The sequence below is a fragment of the Zingiber officinale genome, unplaced genomic scaffold, assembly GCF_018446385.1.
Source record: "Zingiber officinale cultivar Zhangliang unplaced genomic scaffold, Zo_v1.1 ctg68, whole genome shotgun sequence".
Classification (NCBI taxonomy): domain Eukaryota; kingdom Viridiplantae; phylum Streptophyta; class Magnoliopsida; order Zingiberales; family Zingiberaceae; genus Zingiber; species Zingiber officinale.
Window position 1 is genome coordinate 432,358 of NW_024589964.1, and position 25,782 is coordinate 458,139.

A 25,782-nucleotide genomic window follows, 5' to 3' on the forward strand; every position below is an offset into this window, starting at 1 on the left:
CATCATTTTAGCCAACTTTCTTTCTTTACTGCTCCGCTCCCCCCAAAAGGGAGACACTTTTCGATAATGAAACGGTTGGTTGTTGACCAACGGAAAACATGGGAGTCTTTGGGCATTTCTTCTTCTCTTACGAGATTTCTAATTACCTAAATAGAATAAGAAAGACTTAGGAATAGTACTATCTACAGCTCGACTTCCTTCTTCTTTTGGGTCTGCTTTGCCTTGCTTTGCTACCGGGCTTCTAGCTGCCCTTCCTCCACCGTTAGCTCAGTAGAGCATTTTTTGCTCCACCGTAGAGTGCCATCCATTCACGACTCTTGCTAGGGATGCGGATTCACTAGCAAAGGATATTCACCCAGCAGCGGCAACTGCTTGAGCTGATACGCAAACAAGACCAGAAAGACCGGTTACACGTACACCAACACTATCCCCTTTAGCTCAGTAGCCCGCTCAGTAGATCCTGGCTACCCACCTATACCCTAACCCCTACCAACCAATACGCTATAGTTAGCTCAGTACACCACCACTATCCCCTTTTGCTCAGTAACCCCTCCACCTCCCTTCCACTCCCCTTCACCTTGATCCGACCATAGGGAAAAGTACACCATAGGAAAAGTACACATATGACAAAGTACACCATATGAGAGGTATGTCCTCTCTCTAGTTAGTATGCTAGAGGGAAACATAATAGGAAAAGAGGAACCGGTGAAGGGAAGGTGCTACCAACGGTTGAAGACAGGGAGTGAGGGGCCCGGGGGAGGCGGTGGAAGGACCCGGGACCAGGAAAGTAGATCAAAGGACAGGGGTGGTGGTCTCGTTCCCCTTTAGCGGGGAACTCAGATATCCACCGGGGACCCCGGACAGCGATTAAAGAGTCAGAGTCAGAAAGATGTTTGAAGTGAGTGCTCCTCCTCATCCCGAGTTTCCAGAGTAGGAATAAGAATACAGAGAGTAGGAATAAGAATACAGCACAAAAGATGTGTTTTGAGACAGATGTTCGAGGTATAGCTACTATCCGGGATGAGGCTAACGACTCAAGATTGGCTAAGGGGTTCATCCGAGGCAGAGCACAAGCCTAAAGCTTTGCGCTCTGACTCCAATCAGGTAATGTAGCAAGGGCCCTTAGGCCCGACCCAAACAAAGTAGGTGGTTAATAGTTCATGTAGGTTGTTAAGATGCCTTATATGTCGTCCAGTTACAAGGGTGACTGAAGAGTTCCACAGGTCGTTAGCATTGTCCCACGTCGCAGTCATATAGTCAAAAATCAATATATTGATATATGCGCATTGGGGTTAGCAAAAGGAAGAACGCTGAAAGAAGGGACGAGCGAAGCGACGTGTGAGAAGAGGGAAGGGGCGAAGAGCTGAGCCGAAAGGCGAAGGGCCGAACTACAAGGAGGCAGCGACCGATAGGGAATCAACCGATTGAGCTCGCCCGAAGGGCGAGGGGGATTGTAGACCCTGATAGAGCTCGACTGATAAGGAGAGGGGCGAAGAGCTGAACGAAGGGAAGGGGATCCGTAAGGATCGAGCTCGACTGATAAGGAGAGGGTACCCACTGGAGATGGATAGGTGAGACGATAGTCGATTGGCGACAAAAGGAGAATAGAGCCAGCGCAATACCATCATGACTTTTGGTCGATTGTAGACGTAAGGATAGAGCTCGAGCGTATGCGAGAGGGTATCTTTAGATATGCTCGACTGATAAGGAGAGGGCCGACAAAAGGGGAATAGAGGCAGCGACCGATAGGTCGATTGTAGATTTAGATATGCTCGACTAATATTGATAAGGAGAGGGGCGACACAAGGGGAATAGAGCCAGCGACCGATAGGTCGATTGTAGACGTAAGGATAGAGCTCGACTGATAAGGAGAGGGGCGACGGAAAGAGTAGTTAATAGCAGTAGTTGAGCCAGCGCAATACCATCATTACTTTTGGGAATCAACCGATTGAGCTCGCCCGAAGGGCGAGGGGCGAAGAGCTGAACGAAGGGAAGGGGGATTGGAGACGTAAGGATAGAGCTCGAGCGTATGCGAGAGGGGCGACACAAGGAGAATAGAGCCAGCGACCGTAAGGTCGATTGTAGACCCTGATAGAGCTCGAGCGAATATTATGCGAGAGGGGCGAAGAGCTGAACGTAAGGGAAGGGTATCTTTAGATATGCTCGACTAATATTGATAAGGAGAGGGGCGAAGAGCTGAAAAGAAAGACGAAGGGAAGGGGCTTTGCTACAAGGTTTCCTTGATCATCTTCGATGACCTCACTAAAGAAAGATGTATAGCAATACACCTGTTCGCAAAGGATTCGACTATACCGCTCTCTTCGTCGGCCTTGTAGGCTTGAAAGAAGCGGCACATCGTCCTTACAAGTTGCGTATGGAGGTTTTCCCTGATGCTCTACCTGTACCCATTTTCCTAACAAGGCCGGGCCTTCCGCGCATCATACCTTCCTTTCATAGATATCAAATTCAGAAGCGTGATGATGAGGTTGCTTGCAATAGGTTAGTCAGGCTGGCTTTCTCTATCTTCATTTTCGGCGGGTCGTCTTGTCTTAACAAAAGACCAAGAGTACATTTGACTTTATGGTCACGCCAGTAGTACAATAACCTGAGGTAGTTCGCTTTATTGATGGGGTGGCTGAAAGGTTGACCTCGTTGACAGATCGTTATTTACCTTGGCTGTCCAGTATCCCCTGTGGAAAAGGGGATAACGTGGGAGACGGGAGACAAGATTTATAAGAAGTGGATTAAGACTTCGTCTTCTTTTCCTACCTTCCAGTTTGATAATGATCGAGTGACATTGCTTCTTCGGTCCGAACCGGGGAATCCCAACTATATTATGCAAAATGGATCTTGTTCTATCGTTGATCAGAGATTTCTCTATGAAAAATACGAATCGGAGTTTGAAGAAGGGGAAGGAGAAGGAGAAGGAGTACTCGACCCGCAACAGATAGAGGAGGATTTATTCAATCACGGCTCCTAGAATATGGCGCCCTTTGGGCTTTCTATTTGATTGTATCGAAAGGCCCAATGAATTGGGATTTCCCTATTGGGCCGGGTCATTTCGGGGCAAGCAGATCATTTATGATGAAAAGGATGAGCTTCAAGAGAATGATTCGGAGTTCTTGCAGAGTGGAACCATGCAGTACCAGGCACGAGATAGATCTTCCAAAGAACAAGGCTTTTTTCGAATAAGCCAATTCATTTGGGACCCTGCGGATCTACTCTTTTTACTATTCAAAGATCAGCCCTTTGTCTCTGTGTTTTCACACCGAGAATTCTTTGCAGATGAAGAGATGCCAAAGGGGCTTCTGACTTCCCAAACATATCCTCCTAATCTAAACGCTGGTTTATCAAGAATACGCAAGAAAAGCACTGCGAATTGTTGATTCATCGCCAGAGATGTTCGATCCTCTAACTATACTTAACAAGGAAAACACAGAAGAGGATAGGAGAGTGATGGAAGATATCGGAGAATCTTTGGAAGAGAAAAGGTACTCTTACGCTATTAAGATTTTAGCAGGTGCATTGGCACTTTCTCTAGTTGTAACATCTATACCGATAAGGTAGTGATTGAGTGGAGAGATCTCAGGTAGTGTGTGTTATAGAGAGAGCAGCTGTCGGTATTGGAATCTTTCTTCCTAAATTCATTTTCGTATTCATTCCACTGAATCTTATTTGTATAAATTGTATTTAGATCTGGTAACGAAGAGTGCTTTATCTTTTTCTCTTCTGTAGCCTTTACCTTGGATCTTATTCCGTCCTCCCTAAGGCTCTAACTATCTAAAGGGCCAAAGGAGCGTCAGCTGATTCTAGGGCAATATGGTAAGCTCCTGCTTCTCGTTTCGAGCTAGTTCCCTTGCAGTCAGTTCGAATTCTTTCTCTTACATCCTACTCTCAATTCCTTCTGCTGGGGATTGAATTTCAGTTGCAGCTCTAGTTGAAAATAGCTTTCTATGTCGGTCCTCATGCGAGTTGTCATCCATACAGTTGGACTTTCTATGTCCTTCCCGGGTGCTTCCGAACCTGTGCCTTGGAGTTATTTAGTAGTAAGACGCGCTCATAACAAGCTAAACGGTCTAACAATCTCCAGGCGAGCGAATAGAGTTCTTAGGTTGGATAGTAGAGAATAGGGCAAGAAGGGCTAAGTCGTCAAGGGCCTAAATTCTATTTTTAGCCAGTAGAAACAAGCGAAGCGCAGGAAAAGGTCCAGAAAGCTATCTTAAACAACCGCGCTGGTCGTACTTTTAAAAAACGACATATTTTCATGTTTTCCGCGTACTTCTTCGTTGAATTGTCACCCATCCTAATTCCTTTTGATTTTTTTCCAGAAAGAAGTCAATGGACAAAGATCCATCCTTGACGCACCACCTTGACGCACCATCAGTAGTAGTTCATGGCTATTCAAAACGTATACTGATCTACGGGTCGCATTCATAGTCCTTTCTGTAAGAGTGTTTTCGCGAATGAAAAAACACTTGAAGATCTTAGTTACTTCGGACTCTTTGGAAACTCAGAATGATTTTTTTTAGTGGTTTTTTTCATAGGATGCGGAGTAATTTACTTAGGCGTTAAAGATCCTGAAATCGCCTATTGCGATGGAAGAAACGCCTTCTTGCCCCCGCCTAGTCCAGTGCAATTGCCGGAAGAACCGGTGACTCCCCCCGAAGCTCCGCCTGTACCGCAACCGGTTGTTATACCTCAATTGGCCCAGCCTCTTATCTCGGATGACACCCGAAGGAGCCTCCTTTATAACAGGTACCTAGTCCTGAATTTCGGGGGGAATGGTGACCTACGACGGATGGTATCCATTATCGACGCCCAAGTCATAGTGGAGCGAGATGTGGAGGCGGCATTGGTGGATGATGGATTTCATCCCAATTCCATTCTTGACAGATATAGAAAAATTCGGGGGGTTCTCCATTCTCCGCAAGGGGAGCTTTTGAGTGAACGCACCTATCACTCGTACGTCAGTCAGATAAGGGAACGTCGCACTCGATCAAGTCTTCCCTACCGACGAATCATATCAGCAATACGTAACTAGAATCTCTTTTTAGAACGATGATCTTTCTTTAGAATATCATCGTTTTTGAGTTGTTTGGGGAATTGGCCATAAGCCCGAGGGGAGGGAGAGTGGAAGGGGCGAAGAGCTGAACGAAGGGAAGGGCCGACTAAAAGGAGGCAGCGACCGTAAGGGAATCAACCGATTGAGCTCGCCCGAAGGGCGAGGGGGATTGTAGACTTAGATATGCTCGACCATAAGGGAGAGGGTATCGACAGATAGAGCTCGAGCGTATGCGAGAGGGGCGACTAAAAGAATAGCAGTATTGAGCCAGCGACCGTAAGGTCGATAGTAGGAGACAGATAGAGCTCGACTGATAAGGAGAGGGGCGACACAAGGGGAATAGAGCCAGCGCAATACCATCATGACTTTTGGGAATCAACCGATTGAGCTCGCCCGAAGGGCGAGGGGGATTGTAGAGACAGATAGAGCTCGAGCGTATGCGAGAGGGGCGACAAAAGGGGAATAGAGCCAGCGCAATACCATCATGACTTTTGGTCGATTGTAGACGTAAGGATAGAACTCGACTGATAAGGAGAGGGGCGACGGAAAGAATAGCAGGAATAGAGGCAGCGCAATACCATCATGACTTTTGGTCGATTGTAGAGATAGATATGCTCGACCTTAACTTAAGGGTAGACTATAAGATAGGATATGCTCGACCTTAACTTAAGTATTATTAGAGTAAGGGGCTACTATAGATAGATAGGCTCGACCATAAGGGGCGAATTCTAGAGTAGGGAGAGCTCGACCATAAGGGTAGGGCCGTCAATATTTCTAGATCGTCGAGTAGTGTGTTTTTTGAATCGCTACTGCCATTCACGCAAGAAAATACTGCTTCTGTCTTTCTGCTGAGGGTCCGCTGAGGGGCGAGTGAGAAAATCAAATAAAGTATTCGACGCGGTCCTCTGTCTGGTTAAAACAATGGGAAGTCGAAGCGTCCGAAGCAGAACTATTGGAAGCTTTGGGGGCTTCCATATCCGTAGAACAACTTCTGGGAGAATCTTTCGAAATGGAAATTCCAATCCAATCGCTGGGTGAATAACGATCGAGACGAGCTGGAGACAACTGTGATCCATATTGGAAAATTCGCAATTGATGCTTCATATTCTGCATGTCAATCAAATATCTTAAAGACACACCGCTTGCGTATTCCGAAGACCTATAAGAATGGGAATGGGGGACAATCATTCAGCACGATGCAGCCTATATTATATAAGGAGCGAAGCGCTGTTCACGTCACAGCGTATATGTTGGCTGTTACTATACTACTTGATTTTCATTGATCGTAGCGAATTCTGATTCCATTGTGACAACAGCCGATAAGCAAGCAGCTTGTATTCGTATAATAAGAAGAATGCGGTGCTTCCTTCTATAGAGATTTCTTTCGCTAGAAGAAAGAAAAGAATATAAATAAAAGATTTTGATCTAGACTTTCATTCTTTCTTTCCACCAACTACTGTGGACTGATCGGAGGCAAGTCCTACCCCCGAGGTGCCTTAGCTAGGACTCGATCAGCTCATATGCTTTTTAAAAGGAATTGGCATCTTTCCCACCCTAGCCATGGGGTCTGACTCAACCGTCATCCTTGCTTTCCCAAACGTCAGATAACCAAATGGGGCTGACTTCTGATATAGATCTTTCTATTCTATATTATAAAAACATTGATTCTAGCTTGAACCCAAAGGGAAGGGTTTCGTTCCCGAGTTAAGGGCTGAGGGTGGGGAATGTTCCCATAATCCGACTTTTGTCTGCCTTCCTTCTTGCCTTGGTGCTTTGCTTTGCCCCTTGCCGAATTTTGTGAACTGCTTTCTACTTTGCAAGACTAGCCACTATTATAGAAAGGAAAAACCAGACGCCTCTGGTTCTGCTCAACCCTCTCGGGCTCCCGTTGCTGAATTTGACGAAGCAGGTCCCAGGATAAGAGGTCATCAAACCCAAATCCGGTCTAGCTCGGAGAAGGCGGATGCTACTTGAAGGGTGGGAGTTCTTGGTTGGCCACTTCGTACTCGAGGATTATAGACGGTTGTGTAGCGGGAAACGAACACTTTTTTCTGTAGGCAATCCGATCGGGAATGGTTCCTTCCCAGGTGGGGTATTGACATCTGTAAAGTCTATTATCTTTCTTTTTACTTAAAAACAATCCAATGAATCAAATACTCCCTTGGAGAAATGGGAGGGTGAGATAGAATTCCTGACTATCGGTTCTGGTGCGAGTGGGTCATCGGGTAAAACATCTCTGGGATAGGCAAAAGAGAAAAGTGGCTTGGTTCGGTCCCGGAATGGAAAGCGTATACCGATAGGACTCTCAACTTGAAGTAACTATATATCTATTTTGCTCACTTCCATTCATTTGCGTAACTGCAGCAGGGTAGGATGATTGATCCGATGGGATAGGTGGTGCCGGGTGTCCATTCCTTTATGACTTCCCTGGGCAATCCGTCAGAGATAGGGGGAATTCCACCATCGCGTCAACGATGGGCAACATACATAAGGAAGTCAGGTTCGGTTCCAGCTTTCCAGCAACTCCTTTTGTTTGGAAATAGCCATGGACACCCCGTCGTTCTCACTCGGCCCTTTTCTATCCCCAGTGGAGTCGCCACTGTGCTGTGGGCACCCAGACTTGAATCTTGCCGGACTTGAAAAGCAGGAGAAGCGGACGGCTGAGACGTCGTTATCACTCGTTCGTCGCTATCGCTTCTTTGGAAGTCAGATCGTCCCTCTCTCTCAGCAACTTATAGTAGTTTTGAATGGCTTTGGGCCATGAACTCTATGATTGTAGTCGGCCCACAGCAACCACAGCAACACCCAACCCCCATCATAAGTATTTTATGGCTTTAGGCCATTTAGATTAATACTGATGTGTATTCTTTGGCCATCAGCATTTATGGCTCAACGGCCATTTACTCTTACCATCAGCAGTATTTGTAGGCTCAACGGCCATTTACTCTTACCTTCAGGTACTTGTATGAAAATCAATTCTATTCACTATTCACGTCACTACTAGTAAGAATGCATCTTCACGTCGCTATCGCTCGTACCTTGAACAGGAGCAGCTGCCGAAACATAGAGGATAAAGAGCAGTCCTATCCTTACGTCGTATATCTCTCTCTCCCTATTGGTCGAGCCCAAGAACTTGATTTTAGGGGTCGTTTCACTCGGACCTTATGGTAATTTCGAGCCCGTCTAATGTTGTTGCCTGGCGAGATGAAATGCACATCCAATTTAAGCCGTCTCTTTGAATTTCTCCCTTAAGGAAATTGATTTTTATCAAAATGAAGAAAGAATTTCATTCCCATTACCACAACAAAGAGATTGAAACAAAATGCAAATGAAAGTGAGCTAAAATGCAATTTGAACTAAAGAATTGATCCTGTTTGAAGCTGATATCGATAAGAAGGTTGTGCACTAACTCTTTTTTGAACCCTTTTTACCATTTGAACTAGAATTGGAAGAAAACTCAGTTTAAGTGCAATTTAATGGAACCTTTCTGAAGCCTAGATAGAGAGAAATTACATAAAATGAAAATCAAATCTAAATGAAATTACAGAAGCCCGAAACCAGAAGCCAGTTACCCGAAGCCCGAAGCCCGAACCCCGAAGCCCGAACCCCGAAGCCCGAAGCCCGAACCCCAGCAACCCAAGATAAGCACTATCAGAAGTCAGGGTCTGCAATTATTGTAATTTCCTTTATTTAGTAATTTTGAGATGCAAATTTAGAGCAAATTCAAGAAGGCCAATCTAAACATTTTAATAAAATGCAAAGATTAAATGCAATTTAAACTAAAGAATTGAGCCGCAGAAATGGAAAAGAATAATATCAGAAACTCTTTCAGGTACATTTGACCATTTGAACTGGAAAATGAGGAAAACGAAGTTGAAATGCAATTGAATTAAAGAAAGGGAACCTTTCTGAAGCCAAGAAAGAGATTCACTATTGAAAACCTAATATCAAATCTGAACCCAGAAGCCAGAAGCCAGAACAGCCAAGGGAAGAACTAATTGGTATCGACCGATCACAAAAAAGTCTTATAAGGTATGAGGAAAACTCAGTTTAAATGCAATTTGATTAAAGAACTGGGACCTCTGTGAAGCCGAGATAGGCCAAAGAGCAATAAGGAATGCACCTATAGAATCCCAAGGCCGAAGCCCGAAGCCCATCAAGCCTGGGATGGTACCAATGTCAAGTCAGGTGTCGACCGATCAGTTAGTCTATTCAGGTAAGCCCAGCCAGCCAAGGTAAGAACAATATGAAGTATAACCAATTTTCTCCATTTTTGGTAAGAACAATATGAACTCAGTGGTAGCCTCTCTCAATGAGTATTCTAATTTAAGAAATTCATTTGGCAAGACAATACAATCAGCTCCCAAGCCCAGGCAGCCCAGGAAATGGTAATAGAATCTTCAAAGCAAGCCAATGGCTCGCCAGATCCTAATTTCAATTAAGGTATTCCCATATCCAATTTGACTAGGTTAGGGATATTTTTATACCTAAGGAAAAAATGACAATTACAATCCTAGTCGTGAACTTCCTTCCCGCTAATGTATTTCTAACATGGTAGAAGATCTTGAGTAGTGAAGAATAGAGATGAAACCAGTTGACTCATTTTCGAATTTGCCTCAGCAGTTCATGCAATTAGAGTAGGTCTTTCGTAGTTTCGTATTCTCGGGACTCTTCAAGAGCCAATTGAATCAAGTATCCGGTTCAATTGGCTTAACACATGCATCAACAGTTCGCTCATCACTCAGTTCGGGAGACTGTCGATATCCGCTGCTCCAAAAGACAATGGTTTAAACGTTGCACTTTCTCTTTCCTTATCGTTATAAGCGGTATTAACTTACTATAGATGGTTCACATTAAAGACATGAAAACTATCGCCGATAGAGGGCATCTTATCCTAGACGTGGGCCTGAAGATGGCTTTGGTCAGCCGAACTTTCTTCCTTAAGAAAGAGGACTATGCCTATTGTTTGTTGTCCCCTTTCTACAGTGTCTTTGAATAGCAATCCCGGTAGAAAGAAGTTGAAGAGTAGGAAGAGCCGTACGTAGCAGGTCAAGCCTCTTCTTCTTTTGATTTGAGGGGTGGCTCACTCAAGAATGGGACTAATGGGGTAGTGCGGAAGCGTCTTCTCTTTTGAGTTTGACATAGTTACGTGTAGCCAACAAAATACTGCTGATGATGGGGAGAGTTGAGTAGGCGCATGTCGGCTAAGACCCCCTCATTCTAGTACCTGACCAAGCTCCAGTTGACCCTGAACCGGAAAGCAGAAGGAAAGCCAAAGGTAGCATAGCTTCTTCCAGTTCCAATTTCTCCAGTTGGAGCGGACATCACCTTCTTCCTTCCTCATCCCTAGAAGAGAAAATAGAGGGCCCAGGTATTAATTAGACGACCTTGACTATCAACTAGAGATTGGTTGAAATTTCAAGCATTTAGATTGAGGTTGAAAGCCATAGTGCGGTTCAGCAGTAAACCAGATACCTAGGCCAAGCTGCTAGGAAGAAATGTCAAGTCAAGAAGGAGAGTTCTTTCAACTAGCATATGTTCAGATCAATCGGCCAAAATAAGCATGAGCGGCTACAATATTCTCACTTTCTTCCTTAAGACCGAATCTCTAACCTTCATTAGCAGATTCATTTTCTGTGCTTTCCCGGAGATCAAAGATAGAAGTGACAGTCATAATTGAAGTGCGAAATCCCTTAAAGTACCAGATCTTCCTAGAGGCATACCATCATCAAAGCTTCCTTGACCAGATCAAGAAAAGAGCAGTAGGAGCTGCAAGAGGAGAGGAGCATCATATGCAAGAGCAATCCAAGGACACAGAGCCAGAGGCAAATTCCCACTCCGCAACTATGGCCCAAGAGAGTCTTCTTGGCCTGATATCGGATAAGGATCGGGCCTGCTCTTCTACCACTTTTCATTAAAAATGAAGGAAGATTACCAGTCAAACCTTCTTTTAAGCCGTAGAGAGCTTTTCTCAATTTGCACACATAATTTGATCGAGAGTCTTTCTCCATCTATCTTTCTCAATCCAATTCTCTATGTAAAAAGGCATTCTTCACGTCCATCTGCCACATCTATCTTCCAGGACTGACTTGCTGCAAGTGCTAGCAGGACAGGTACGCTTGTCATTTTTTCTACTGGACCCTTCTCATTCTTCACTCTCAGGTTCTCTATTTCCTATCCAAAGAAAGAGCTTATTCTAGCAAAAACCACTCTGGGCATGTCCCAGTGAATTTCATTGCCTGGGCTTAGCCAGCTTTCAACCAGACAACATTCTAAAAAGAGTGATTACACCTCCGGATCCTACTCCAGTGCTAAGTCTTTGTCTCAATGACTGCTATATTGCTAAAAAGTGACTCTATATAATGCTAATTGAGGCCTTAAGCATAAGGATCCTCTCTCTTTAAAAGCCAAAGCGTCGGCTAGTCTAACCTGACTGACTTGCCCTGAAGAGAGTAACTTCACTTCAAGTAAGGGAAGTGTGGAATTAAGACATCTTGCCCCCGAGGAAATGAAGCTAAGATATTTCAGCTTGAATAAGAAGTTCAAAATCTGAGTTAGGGGGATATGACTATTGCTGAGTACTATACTCAACTTAAGACCATATGGTCAGAGATCTTTTTATATCAACCAGTTCCTTCCTACATTTGTGATTGTTCCAATGCCCAAGGAAAACAGAGGCGCGTAGCGGTGCACTTCTCCTTTTTCACGTAGAGCGCCCTCAATGTAGAGGCCTTATGAGTTCCCTGGGTACTCCCCAGATCGCGAGTACTGATAGATATTGGGTCTACCCATCGGCCTTCTCTAATAGGGCACTCAATCAATCTCCAATCGATCTATCAATCCTTAGATTGAGCCTGAATTCGCCTTTCGGGTTCCTCTAACAGAGAGCCAATTGATCGCTCGCCAGTTGCGATCTGCTCTTTCTCTTCCTATCACACTAGGTCGGTCCGTCGGATTCTAGTGCTCGACGATTCTATTAGTCTGTACTTTTTTCCTTCGGGAACGAAGAATTCGAGTCAACGGGAGAATCGATCAATCGCCCCAGGTCATCTCGTTTCAAAGTATGACCGCGGTCCTTCGCTCCACTCATTTTTGAACAACTAATCAGACCTGGCTGAACTTGGAACGACATAGATCAAAGGGTCGTTCATTAGCCCTGCAAGTAAAGCACAGGAAAAACTTGCTTTTAGTTGTAAGGCTAGCTTTTGACTTATAGGGCGCTTAGGCTTAGCTCATCAAACAAGTGCGCCAAAGGTGGGGGATGGTATCATATTATCTTATAATAGGGCACGCCTGCTTTTAGCTCGTAGTTTCACTTTCGCTTTTGCCTTACCTTTGATTATATTAGTAAAGGGCGAATGAGGAGCGTGTGCAATAGTTTTCTTTCTTTCTCTCGCTCGATCGCTTCAATGCCTATCCTTTTTTATATAATAATCTAGATATTCAATCAAACTCATTTATAGAAAAGAAAACATAAAATGAGAAAATTGTTGAACTGAACTCAACAAATAGCATGAACCGGATCTGTAGAGTCCTTGTGATAAAAAAAATCTTTCTTCATATCTCAATGAGAGAGATTAGGGTGCCGAGCTCTTTTAGCCCTACATTTATTAGAACTGGGGGCGGACAACCAAGAGAAATTCCTAGAGGATTTTGGTTTCACTACCAGGTTGTCATCAACGCTGGTAAATTGGCTTCCTTAGTCCTTAGCTTAAGATTCACAGAGGTCACAAGACTCTTTACTTACTCAAAATCTGAAAAGGTGAAATCAGCTACTCCACGGAAGACCTTCCCAAAGACTAACGGGGAAGCGCTTCTATTCTTGTTCTCTTCTATTTGAAAGGAGATCTGGTGTGCAAAAAGAAGTCAAATAAGAGGGGAGGAGTCAAGACAGACTGGCTCACATTAGCCACTCCCAATTGAGAATTGGATTGGATCGTGGGGCTGCGACCTTACAATCGTATACCCATGGTACTGCCTTCTTCCTTTTGTACGGGAAAAGAGTTAGGGATAGGAGTACTCAAGCACTAGAACCGCTTTGACTGATTCAATCACAGCTTCTACGATCATCAAAGTGACGGGAATTGCAATAGGTGAGGGGACGTAATGATAGAAAATTCTCCCTTGGACTGAGGCTACCCTCGATGCAGTCACTTTAATTGGAGTTCTTGCAGGGGGTTAACAGGGGTTCGAGTCTAGGGCACATTGACCTCTACCTCGAAGACTGCATCAACATCTTTTTCAGCCTTCATCAGATGGGAGTCTCCATGACTTTCTATCAATTCTCAATACTCCAAAAGAGACTTGCACCCTCCTTTTGAACGTCCAGCACTCCTCAATGAGACTCACATCTTGACTATCAAAGTGGTAAGGGCGTGTGTCAGGATCGGGATTCACTGGCGTCCGCATATCGCATATCCGAGGTCTCACATTTTAGGGGGATGACCTATGGGGTCTTCAGAGAGTAGCTGAGCGTTAGAAAGAAGAAGCATAGGAAAGGTAGCGAACTGTGTCACGAAGCGTTAAAGCATTCTTTCTTTGAGTTCTAGGACTTGCTTGCTCTCTATGCCCATTTCTATTTATTCAAAAGGCCAGAATTCAGATCCAGACAATGAAGAAGACAATGGCCAGAGGAAGATCCTTCTCCAAAAAAGATTGGAAGATCTGAACCAGGAATAAAAACCTAGCGCAAGAATGAATATCCTAGTAAGGGCAAGGCTGCCAAAGTCGTTGACAAGATTGGGGCGTCACGGATTGACTCTTTTATTCTCTTTAGCTTAAGTGTGACTCTTACAGGAAACTTTTCCAGAGAGCAAGGGAACTAATGACATTCAAAAGCTGGAACATTACTGTCGTGAATTCAGGGGAGAGTGAATGAACTATACTAACACAGAATTTGATTCGTCACCCTCTTTTTTCTTTTCCCCTAAAGGGTGGCAGTGATTGTAGTGTACCATTGACTCTTTCTCTTCTTTTTTCACTCTCGTTCCTCTTTTAGTTTGAAGTCCCTCAAGCGCATCAATATTTGAGAATCCCACTAAGGTGGGAGCAGCAAGGGAAGGATTATCATATAACGTGAGACGATAGTCGATTGGCGAAAGAGCTGAACGAAGGGAAGGGGCGGAGCGAAGAAGGAATCTTTCTATAGATGGAGATTGAAGCGAAGTCGAAGCAAAGGCAGGCAGTACGTGATTAGGAGCAAAGGCTCTGAAAGAGGCGAAGTCGGACGGACGAATGCAACTCTGCTGGCTCGCTCATCCCGCTCGCTGGTTCTTTTCCGTCTCAACTGGGAAAGCACAGAATGAAGGAGCGAAAGACAGCTATGCGTCATGTAATTCGCTCGTCACTATCGTTTTCCACCGCTCGTTCGCAGCCTAAGCCTATCCTATCTTATTGTTTGAGGGTATTCGTTCTATCTATCCGGAAGAAGAACTTTCCTATATAGTTTCAGAAGTCGGATTGCTTTCGCTTCACACCTTTGACTCTCTCTCATGAGATTTGCTATAGCTGGCCCGGGCTCCTTTGAGTCACCCCGCGCACCTTCTTATAGGCTCTACAAGAGTTGGGGAGGGCAGTGGAGCGAACCATTTAACATACATTTCAGCCCTTACACAAGACCCTCAGACTTGAGCCCATGGTAAAGAAGGAAGAAAGGGGTGGGGAGGACCTCAAAGGTAAGGAAGGAAGAGCGACATAACTATAAGGTCCCAAAGGTTAGGAATGGAGAGGACACGTGTCTTTCGTTTAGTAGAGGTTTGAACCAAAGCAGCTACCCTAATAGCAAAGCAGTTACTCTAACTTAATAGAAGTGCCTAGCATGGTGAGAGGGTCTCGTACATGTTCTATGGAAGCCTAAGCAATGGGAATGCTTTTAAAGGGTGAAGTATCCGTAGTATGCTGTGCGAATATATCTTTATGAAAAGGCTCAATTCTATGTTATGTCTAGGAGCTTTCGAGGTTAGGCGCTTTAGTGATCATTGGCGGACAGCTTTCTCATAATTAGTAGTAGAGTAGTTGGAATGGCCTATATACCTATGTTGTCGGTGGATGTGCTGAAAGGATCACATTCTACATGGCTCTTTCACTGATTGATTCATGCACTCTTGTGATGGCTAGGAGCACCTTGTGAACAGGCACGAATGAATCCGCGAAGGTGCGTAGCGGCAATAAGCTTTGGAGACTGGGACTGCCACGATAGGCAGACGGGAATTTGGAAAGCCAAAAGAGGAAGCGAAGTCGGAGCGAGTGAAACGACGCGAGGTTTGGAATGCTTTCTCCGATTTGTATGATTCATCCGATGGAGTGAGTGTGGCAACAAGAGGGAGCTCCTCCCCGGCGATGATCCTTTCCTTTAGTTCCTTCAGTGGCCTGTGAATTATTGGCATGTCTCCGATCGACGCTAGACCTACCGGCTGCTATAACAAGCCGCTATAAGTGGATCTTTCTATGAGACAAGACATCGTCCCGTCCTGGATCCTCTCTGAATTTCACCCTATCTTATGATACTTGAGCATGACTCCGTCGGGGACCAATCGGAGGGGTTGTTCCAGACATACCAATGATAGGCGTTCCCAGACATACCAGTCAGTGATGGGTGCTCATAGTGGTTAGGGTCGAGGGATGCGAAGGGGAGGTTCGGGAATTCACAAGGAAAGGAAGGATAGGGCTACGAACTCATATGGAATGCTTTCAAGTCTCTCCGACCACCTTAGATTGAGAGCATGGAGAGCGGCGATAACCCGGCGCAGTGAATATGACTCTACCTGGAAGCACTCCTTTCTTGGATTATCCGTTCTAGAGTCTTGTGTTGGGAGGTTCCTATTAGAAGGGAAGAGAGCAGAGGTCAGAGAAAAGAGAGAGTATCTAAGTCAGAGAGCAGCTAAGAAAGAACAAGCAGAGAGAGCCGAAAGAGCAGAAAGAGTTTAATCCCGAACGATGTTATACTAATCCCGGTTATAGGTGAGTAGGGGACGATAACGAGAAAGTATACTGGCTCTTCATAGAGCCCCTAAGTTCAGTATCTATCCTAAGTAGTACCTAAGCAGTGGAATCAATCTAGCCAGTTCTTCGGAGTCTAACCCCACCGAAGCACCCATTGTAGCCTCAGTTCATGGGTTTATCCAACAAGAGCATAAACAGGAGCATAGGTTTAGCCAAGGAGGTTCATGGGTTTATCCAAGAACGAATTGGAGCCTTAGTTCAGTAGTAGGGTATGCTAAGAGGAATGCTTTCAAGAGGGATACCAGGGAATCCCGTGCAGGCTAATGGGATAATCCCGCTCAGGCTAATGGGATATTTACCCGCCTTCTCTCTTCTTTTCTTCTTTACTCAACTGAGCCTAATCCTCTTCCTGCTGGCATCCGAAATTAGACATCCAAGAAGCGAGGGTGCGGAAGTCTCTATTAAATGATTCATCAGCCGGGTCTAGGAGATCTTGCTTATTAGATTGTGAGATTCATCCCAGTTCGGCTTTCTTTTCAGCTCTTCGCCAGTCGACTATCGTCTCACCTTATATGATAATCCTTCGCAAAAGGGAGCTACTAGATTACTTGCGAGCAACACGTGCAAGATTTAGTATGTGAAGCTTGGGCTTGACCCTGAACTCGAAACCCAGTTTTGAAAAGGAATCCGGGTTCTTAATATAGCACGAGGAGATTAATTAGGGCTTATGAATCCTCGGAAGGCGGCTGTCCCAATTCAGAAGTGAGTCGAAGAAGTGATCTATGAAGAATAAAGATACCAAGCACGAGCCTCACCCCTAGGTCGCTCTTTCGGAAGGACAGACGCAAGATAACCAATTCAAGCTAAGGATAATCCGGGACTCCTGGTCAAATAGACCGCCTTGCCCATAGTCTAGTGGAAACAATAGTGAGGGCATTCCCCTAAAGGTAGGCAGTATGATGAAGGGCATTTTCTATTTTAGTTCGAGTCGGTGTGAACTCAATTAACCGTTAGGCGCTTTATTGAACAACCTCTTTTTTCATTACGCTGCAGATCAGAGAAACTCGATAGTGCCACTCTTTGCGTGCTCTCTTAATGCGGACATTCAATTCATGTTTAGCTGCAGATGACTCAAATATACCGTTAGGCTTTTATTGAGCTCAGCTTTATTGAACCTAAAATTAGTTTCATGAATGTTGTAGCTGCAGATGACTCAAATAACCTCAAATATACCTATAGGCATTTCTTGAGCCTTTCTTTAGCTTTTTTTTTTTTACCTCTTAGAGACTCTTTAGTTTAAATAGGAAGTGTATTTTATCTTCCCGGAAGGAGAGATTTTATGATTCCCCCTAAAGGTTGGCAGTAACTCATATGGGATTTTATAAACCCAAGAAGGATTCAAGTAGGATCATTTTCTTCCTTAGGAAAGATTAGGCTTCCCTTCGCTACAGAAAGAGGAAGTGTATTTTTCTTACCTTCGCCGGAAAGCAGAAGATGGATGTAAAAAGTCAAAGTATACGCATTTTGATTTAGTTTTTGCCTCCCTACAGAAGAGGGCAAGTATACGCATTTTTATAAACCCTTCGGCCAGCAGAAGATGGAATGATTTAGTGTGAGTTGCATTTTGACATAAGGGACCTTCTCGGTGGGTTGATTTGCTCTTTACAACAAGGGTTTGAATCAGAAGCGTTCTGTTTTCCCTTCTCGTTCTGTTAGGTTCTTGTTTTTTCTTCCCTACAGAAGAGGGGGGGCATTTTAGAAACCCAAGATGGATTCATGTAGGTGCCATTTTAGCTTAACATATATATATATTAGGATAAAGCTTTAGAATTAACTACAGGAGATTTGGTTGTCTGTATGGCATTTGAACAACAGGTAAGGGATACGCCCTTGCCGTCCCTCCTTTGGCAATACCCTGGGCAAGGGCTCAAGGGTACGTGCATGCCGAACGGACATAAAAGAAGTTGATTCACGCTAAAGATGACTCAAATTAACCTATAGGCATTTCTTGAGCTCAGCTTTATTGAACCTAAGCAGAAAACGAAAGACCCAAAACCTGATGGAATTATTGAGAGTAGGAACATTTTAATAAACCCAAGAAGGATTCGAGCCTAATTCCTACTATGCATTTTTTCTAGTAGGTTCATCATGAACTAATAGAGTTATAAGCAACTATTGATTTGCTTTAGAAATCCGTGGCAGCATTTGTTAAGGCATTTTAGTAGGGATGAGATCGAGTTATTCTACAACTATGAACTATGGTGGCTCTTGTTAGGGGGCTCTTGCCTTTTTTTCTGTACTCTTTCTTTAAGGGGCGATCATAAATTAAATAGAGAGTGACCTCGGGTTGCCTTCTAATAGAGAGTGACCTCTGGTTTTCCTTCTTTTTAGAAGTTTAATTAAGCTGCAGATGACTCAAATAAACAGAAATGCATTTATTGAGCTGAGTTGAACCTTCGCAGCAGATGATAGAGACTATAGATAGGAACCTGTCAATTATACTCAAATATACAGAAATGCTGAGCTGAGATGAGCGAACCTAAAACGAAAGATTTGAATCCCCTTCGGCCTGCAGAAGATGGAGATGTATGATTCTTAGGTTAAAGTCTTACATGTATTATCTTACCTGCGCGGTCTCTCTTCTCTCTCCTCATATCATAGCTCAAACTCAAGATTAGGCTTCTGTTAGGTTCTTATCGGTGGGTTGATTTTCTCTTTACTTCTCGGTGGGGTGATTTTAAATAGGAAGTGTACTTAAATCCTATCCTAACTACTTAGGCATTTTCCTAACTACTTAGCTTCTGACTTCTGAATTGGGATTTTTCGGTAGAAGAATTAATCAAACTCAAGTGAGTTAGCCTAGGGTAGGGGTATAATAATGAATCACTTTCAAGTGAGAGGTAGGGTAAAAGAATAAAGAACTTTCAAGTGAGAGGTAGTCCGAGGGTAGAATAATTCATTCCTGTTAAGGAGGTCGGATAATTGGAGATAGAATTTAGATGGTCTCAGAATTGGAGATAGAATTAAGATTAAGTTGAATTACACTCTTTTGATAGAGACTCTTTAGGTGCATTCAAATTGAATACGGAGCATTTTGACTAATTAACTATACGTTCTTCAGAATTGGTATTTACGCCTGGAAGAATAATCTGTAGTAGTAAGTTAGCATTTGATTTGATTAAGATTAAGTTGAATTACAGTAAGTCAGCTGAAGCGAAACATTTGATTAAGAGAGAGAGATTCCAGTAAGTTAGGCTAGAAGAACGAATTCCACTAAAGAAAGGGGGTAGAAGAACGAATTCCTGTGAGTCTTAGTTAGGGTAGATTAAATTGAATATGGTATTTGGATTAAGTTGCTTTTGATATTGCATTGATTGCATTTGAGGTCTGTCCCTAAAAGATCAAAGGCTGCAGTTCGTCACTCCTCTTAGTGTAGGCTAGGCTGCTCTTTCATTGAATTCAATTTCCTGCTGCTGTGAGCTCTCTTCCAGCATACTTTGAGTCTCTTATATACTAGAGTTCCGTTCTGTTGTCCGGGTGTAAGTGATTTGCCCTCAGTCGCTATCGCCAAAAAACATCAGCTGAATTTTCTTCATGGCTGAGCGTAATTCACGCTGTTAGGGACGACTGACTTACCCTATCTGTATTTCGAGCCATCTAAAGAAAGCCCTTCATTCACGAACTATATATAATCTAGTGCTGTAGGGGCCCCACTTAGATATTTGGAGCTAAGAGACTCTTTCTTTATTATATAATAGCTAGCTTCACTGAATTTGATCATTTGAGGGTCAGAGAAAAATCATATTCATTCAAATTCATTCTACTCTTGGTCGCTATTAATAGAGGATCAAGGCAGGTCGAGCACGTTGCTATTATGTAATAGAGGATCAAGGCAGGTCGAGCACGAAGCTATTACTTGACAGGTCGAGTTGACAGGTCGAGCACGAAGCTATTATGTAATAGAGGATCAAGGTAAGAGAAGGAGGATCAAGGTAAGAGAAGATCAAGTTCTACGAAAGAAACTCTTCCGGAATTCGATAGGTACCTCATATAATCCTGTAAAGAGAAGCTAAGAATAAATAGCGTAGCGAAATCCAGAGTCTCACTACGGATCTGAGGACCCGGCTCTACTTGTAATTCTGGGCTCCCGTTGACTATCCCAGGTTGACTATCCCAGCTCTTCTTAGTGTGAGTTGCTATCGATGAGGTATTCTCTGCCAGTCCCTTTTTACCTGCCCTGGAGTTGGTGGCATAACGTCCTGGAGTTGGTGGCATAACATTCCCCCGCTCTCCGTCCACACCTGTCCTGGAGTTGGTGGCATAACATTCCCCCGCTCTCCGTCCACTAAGAATGAAGACCCCTACCCCTAATTAAGAATGAAGACCCCTACCTCTAGGGAAGACCCCTACCCCTTTTTTGTACTCCGGCTTGGTACAACTCTTCCTTTTCTTATCCTCTTCCCGCTTCTTCCCCCGCGAGTACCTCATCCTAGACATGTCCCTTCTATGCCCGCGAGTACGAGTACCTCATCCTAGACATGTCCCTTCTATGCCCTAGGAACCCAGTAGAAGATTCCACCTAGGTATATCCTATCTATGCCGGTATATCCTATCTATGCCCTTTCCGTTCCACCTAGGTATATCCTATCTATGCCGGTATATCCTATCTATGCCCTTTCCGAGCTACTGAAGAGTTCCGTGCCCCTTCCGAGCTATGCCCCTTCCTATCTGTGCCCCTTCCTATCTGTGCCCCTTCCTATCTATGCCCCTTCCGAGCTACTGAAGAGTTCGGAGCTACTGAAGAGTTCCGTGCCCCTTCCGAGCTACTGAAGAGTTCGGAGCTACTGAAGAGTTCCTACAAGTAGTGACCGGACACTTCCTCTCCCTCGCTGAACACTGAATCTAGAAAATAGTAATAAAAAGAAAGAACACGAACCCCATCTAGACATTTTTTAAACTAAACCATTGCTTGCCACGGGAGCTATAATTGAAGTGAGGCCGGAGCTGGGAGCTATAATTGAAGTGAGGCCGGAGCTAGGACTTCGCGTTCCAACGGGAGCTATAATTGAAGTGAGGCCGGAGCTAGGACTTCGCGTTCCAACGGGAGCTACTACTAGAGATAGACAAGTGCTACTTCCAACGGGAGCTACTACTAGAATAACGAAGACAATACCTTAGGGGAGTAGCTATTTATGCGACTAGGCCGATGGGCCGAGTGCAACGACGGACAGAGTCACTGGTACACCATTGACGACCAAAAGGAGACCGTCAGGGAGAGAGAGTATGAAAGAGCTCGTAAGCGACCGGAGTACGCATTATTACATAGCTCGAAGAGAGGCGGGATATTAAGAATGACATAAATAACGTAGACAGATCCGCTAACGTAGACAGATCCGCTCGGAAACATAAAGATCAAAATATGGATGAGATGCACTTCATACATTACTAATCTTCCTCTCCTTGACTTTTCCTTGACTTTAGAGCTATTTCACCCTCAAAGAATGAGCTTACCCCAGGGGGGACAAAAACCACTTTCTTTTTGATCTGTGCTCGGCACTTCTGACTTCTTACATTCAAATGAGCCCTCCAGCGAGTGCCCTCTTAAAAAACCACTTTTGATCTAGAGCAAGAGGTCCACACATTGACTCTTTCCTATGGTTCTCCTTTTCGGTCTCTTTAAGACCCTCGTCACTTATAATTCCGTACTCCCTTACTGCATTTTGATTATCTCGTTCGGGTGCATTTTGATTATCTCGTTCGGGACCAAAGTCAAAGAATGAAGGGGGAAATTCATGAGAATTATGAAGTTCGATACGCTTGTCTTAAGCGCAAATACAGATTTCAGATATCCAATTTCACTCCTACCGCGTATACTCGCTTTCTTTCAATAAAGCGTTGTTCCTTTGGCCATTACTATTCTATTGGCTCGATCATTTAATTGAATTTCTTAGACGGCAGATTCAGTAGACGGCAGATTCAGATGCATTTATTCTTTAGTCATTCCATTCGGATTCATTTCTTATCCATATAATGGAAAAAATCTTAATCTCTTAGATCATTATTTCCTATCATGTACTAGCTATCATGTACTAGAGATTGAGCCTGCTTATATGCTATCCGAGATCGGATGCTATCCGAGATCTGACGCTCTTAATTCAATGAGTGAGTAGTAAGAGAGAGTACTCAAACACGAATGGAAACTGCCCAACCCCTACCCCGAAAGAGAAGGGGGGTCTGACCTGAGACACAAGCGGATCAAACTGCTATCTATGAGACACAAGCGGATCAAACTGCTATCTAACTGATTACACTAGCTCAGACTTAAGAACAAATTGAGTAGGTACGACTCATAAGGAAGGCTCAGTAACTCATAAGGCTCAGTACCTATACACTGAAAGAAGGAAGTGTCCAGCTTTTTAAAAGATAATGCAATGACTAGTGGAAGCCATTTTACCGTTTAAGCAAATCATGACCTATTTTGAACTTCGTCCCTATTCGTCCCTACGTCCCTATTCGTCCCTAGGGGATAAACCATGACCGACCTATTTTGAACTTCGTCCCTACGTCCCTATTCGTCCCTAGGGGATAAAGCAAACCACAACTCAAGAACCCACCTGAATCAGTTGCTCTAGCCTCATTTTGAATCAGTTGCTCTAGCCTCATTCATTATATTTACTATGATAAGAGTTCATTCTAACATCGCGAGCCAAGACTCAGGCTGATTTCTTCATGTGTCCGGTTATTACACATTTTAATATGTGTTTAGTACACAATTCATTCACTGAATTCCTTCCTAATGCTTTAAAGTTTCATTTTAGGATCGAACCAGAAGTGCACTCAAAGAGTGTTTTGTCAATCCCGTAAGTGAATGGCAACGCGGGACCCCTAAAAACACATCAGCAGAATTTTGCTAGCTCAGCCATTTACTTCAAATTCTGCTGATGTTAGGGGGCGGGTCTTCGTACGCAACCCACTAAGGGAAACCAAACTTCTAGGATCACTTCCCTCCGGGGGGTACACTCACCCAAGGAAAGGAAAGGGGCAAGCACAACCAGAGATAGAAGGCAACTCAACTCTGCTGCAGATAGTCAATCTGTAGCATACGGGCGCTACTTAGTAGATTAGTTGCGAGCAACTCTTAAGCGAGCAAGACTTAAGGAGGAATAAAGTCTGGAACTAAAGACATACTCACATCAGAATCATTATACCTATCAAAAGAAGCTCTTTTACTAGCTCAAGTTGGTGACTTAAAAGAGGTCCTAAACTAAATAATACGGATACAGAGTATACGGGGGCTACTGATGCTACTGAGGCTACTGATGAGGCTACTCAGGCTACTACTGCTATTGCACCATAGGCAAATGTACATGCTTTAGAGTACAATGTCGCTATTGATACAGAGTCCAATGGTACAGCTAGAGAGAGAGTATACTGGGGCTGATGCTAGAGAATACACTGTAGCTACTGATACATAGGCCACTGGCGCTGATGCTGCTAGGGCTACTGAGTACACTGTTGCTAGTAAGGATACTCTTCCTAGGGATGCTGCTCCGGCTGATGAGGCTACTACGGATACTCAGGACACTGGGGCTACTAAGGCTACTGGTACTAGGGGTGCTCCTGCTTTAGTCGCTCTTAGCGCTCCTACTGTTGAGGCTTTCGAGTCCACTCCTAAAGAGAGGACACTGGTGCTCGACAAGGATAGTAAATACGTTGCATACGGGCCAGACTAAATTCATATGATGTAACGGGGGGAAGAGCTTGCGAGCAACTTGCGAGCAATAAAGACAGGAAGAACAAAGTCTAGAAATAAAGACGACATAATCATACCCATCAGAATTATACCTCTAACTTTCGGTACAATCACAATTAGACCCAGAACTTTCGGCTTTTGTTGAGCTGTACACTTACATAAGGCTACCCTAGAGAGTAGTTGATGCTATTGAACAGTGCCTATAGTATAGTTGCCCTCCGCTGATGCTGCTCCTGCTCCTTTCGAGTACAGTGTAGCTAGTGTTACTACTGTTACTACTCGGGCGGATCTTAGAGTTACCATAGCTCTTCCTACTCTTACTACTGGTGATACACTTACTGGGGCCTTTGCTGTTCCTAGTGGTGGGGCTGCTACTGTTCCTATTCGGGCTGCTCTTGCAGTTACTCTTCCTGCTGTTGATGCCTTGGCTGTTCCTGTTGCTAGGGTTGCTACTACTGCTGCTGGTGCAGTTGCTCCTCTTGCTGGGTCGTCGGCTCTTGAGTAGGAAACAAGTAGCTCTTCGGCTTTTGAGCTACCACTTCGGCTGTTGAGTTCTTACTAAGTACATCACATACTTAACAGATAGAGGTACATTACATACTTAACAGATAGATAGAGGTGCTCCGGTTGTCAGGGTTCCTTACCCTCCTTGTGTTTCAACCGAAGGAACGAAACAAAGTAAGGACGGGACGAAAACAAAGCAAGGACGGAATTTACAGAAGTCAAAAGTAAGGGTACAGGCCGAACTCAAAAACCAACTAGAAGGCCTCTTAGCGCGCTAAAACTAAGTTTGGCCCTCCACTTGGGTCTTCGTACGCAAGCCATTAAGGGAAACCAAACTGAACAGATAACTTCCCTCCGGGGGGTACACTCACCCAAGGGAGGGGCAAGCACAAATAGAAGACGGACCGAGGATTATCATATAACGTGAGACGATAGTCGATTGGCGAAGAGCTGAGTATTGCGAAGGATTATCATATAACGTGAGACGCTAGTCGATTGGCGAAAGAGCTGAACGAAGGGAAGGATACCCACTGGATACGTATGGGTGAGACGATAGTCGACTGGCGTTAGAGCTGAACGAAGGGAAGTGAAGAATTAGGAATATAACGTATAGGTGAGACGATAGTCGATTGGCGAAGTTCAAATCTCATTTATATTGATTCCGCATGGGAAATAGTCGGGATAGCTCAGTTGGTAGATCAGTAGTCGTTTTGAATTGCCATGAACGAGAAAATACTGCTGATGGGGGAAGATTTTCCTTTGGGGAAAGTGAATTTCAGTGAAAGTGCTAATTCTGCTGATGTTTTTTTAGGGAGGAGATCAACTTTTTTGGAACTTAGGGAACATTTGCTTAAGGAAATGAACTTTATGCCAAAAACACGGGAAGTTCAACTTTTTTGCACCTAAATTGATTGATTAGAAAAGTCGAGTCAAACTATGTCGATTTGCTTAAGGAAATTCTGTTTATGCGAAAAATGCGGGTTTTTCAAATCGAAATTCACTCCGAAATATTACTGATGTTTTTTATGGCTTTAAAGTTAATATTAGGGGCGAAAGAGCTGAACGCAAGGGAAGGGTATCCTAAGATAGAGCTCGACTGATAAGGAGAGGGGCGACTAAAAGAGTAGTTGAGCCAGCGACCGATAGGGAATCAACCGATTGAGCTCGCCCGAAGGGCGAGGGGGATAGTAGGAGACAGATAGAGCTCGAGCGTATGCGAGAGGGGCGACAAAAGGGGAATAGAGCCAGCGACCGATAGGTCGATTGTAGACGTAAGGATCGAGCTCGACTGATAAGGCCAAAGAATACACATCAGTATTAATCTAAATGGCCGTTGAGCCATTTACGACTGTTGCTGTGGGGCGAAGAGCTGAACGAAGGGAAGTGTACCCACTGGTGAGACGCTAGTCGATTGGCGAAGAGCTGAGTATTGCGTAAGGGAAGTGTACCCACCGGATAGGTGAGCCGTTAGGCGATTGGCGAAGAGCTGAACGAAGGGAAGTGAAGAGGCGAAGAGCTCAGA

At 44.3% G+C, this 25,782-nt stretch overlaps 1 long non-coding RNA gene across 1 annotated transcript; it reads left to right on the plus strand.

Moving 5' to 3' along the window:
- Positions 1–1,213: 1,213 nt before the first annotated feature.
- LOC122037607 lies at positions 1,214–25,782 on the plus strand. Its single transcript, XR_006127680.1, has 3 exons — positions 1,214–1,636; positions 5,193–5,654; positions 25,407–25,782. It is a non-coding gene; the product is annotated as an uncharacterized LOC122037607 (long non-coding RNA).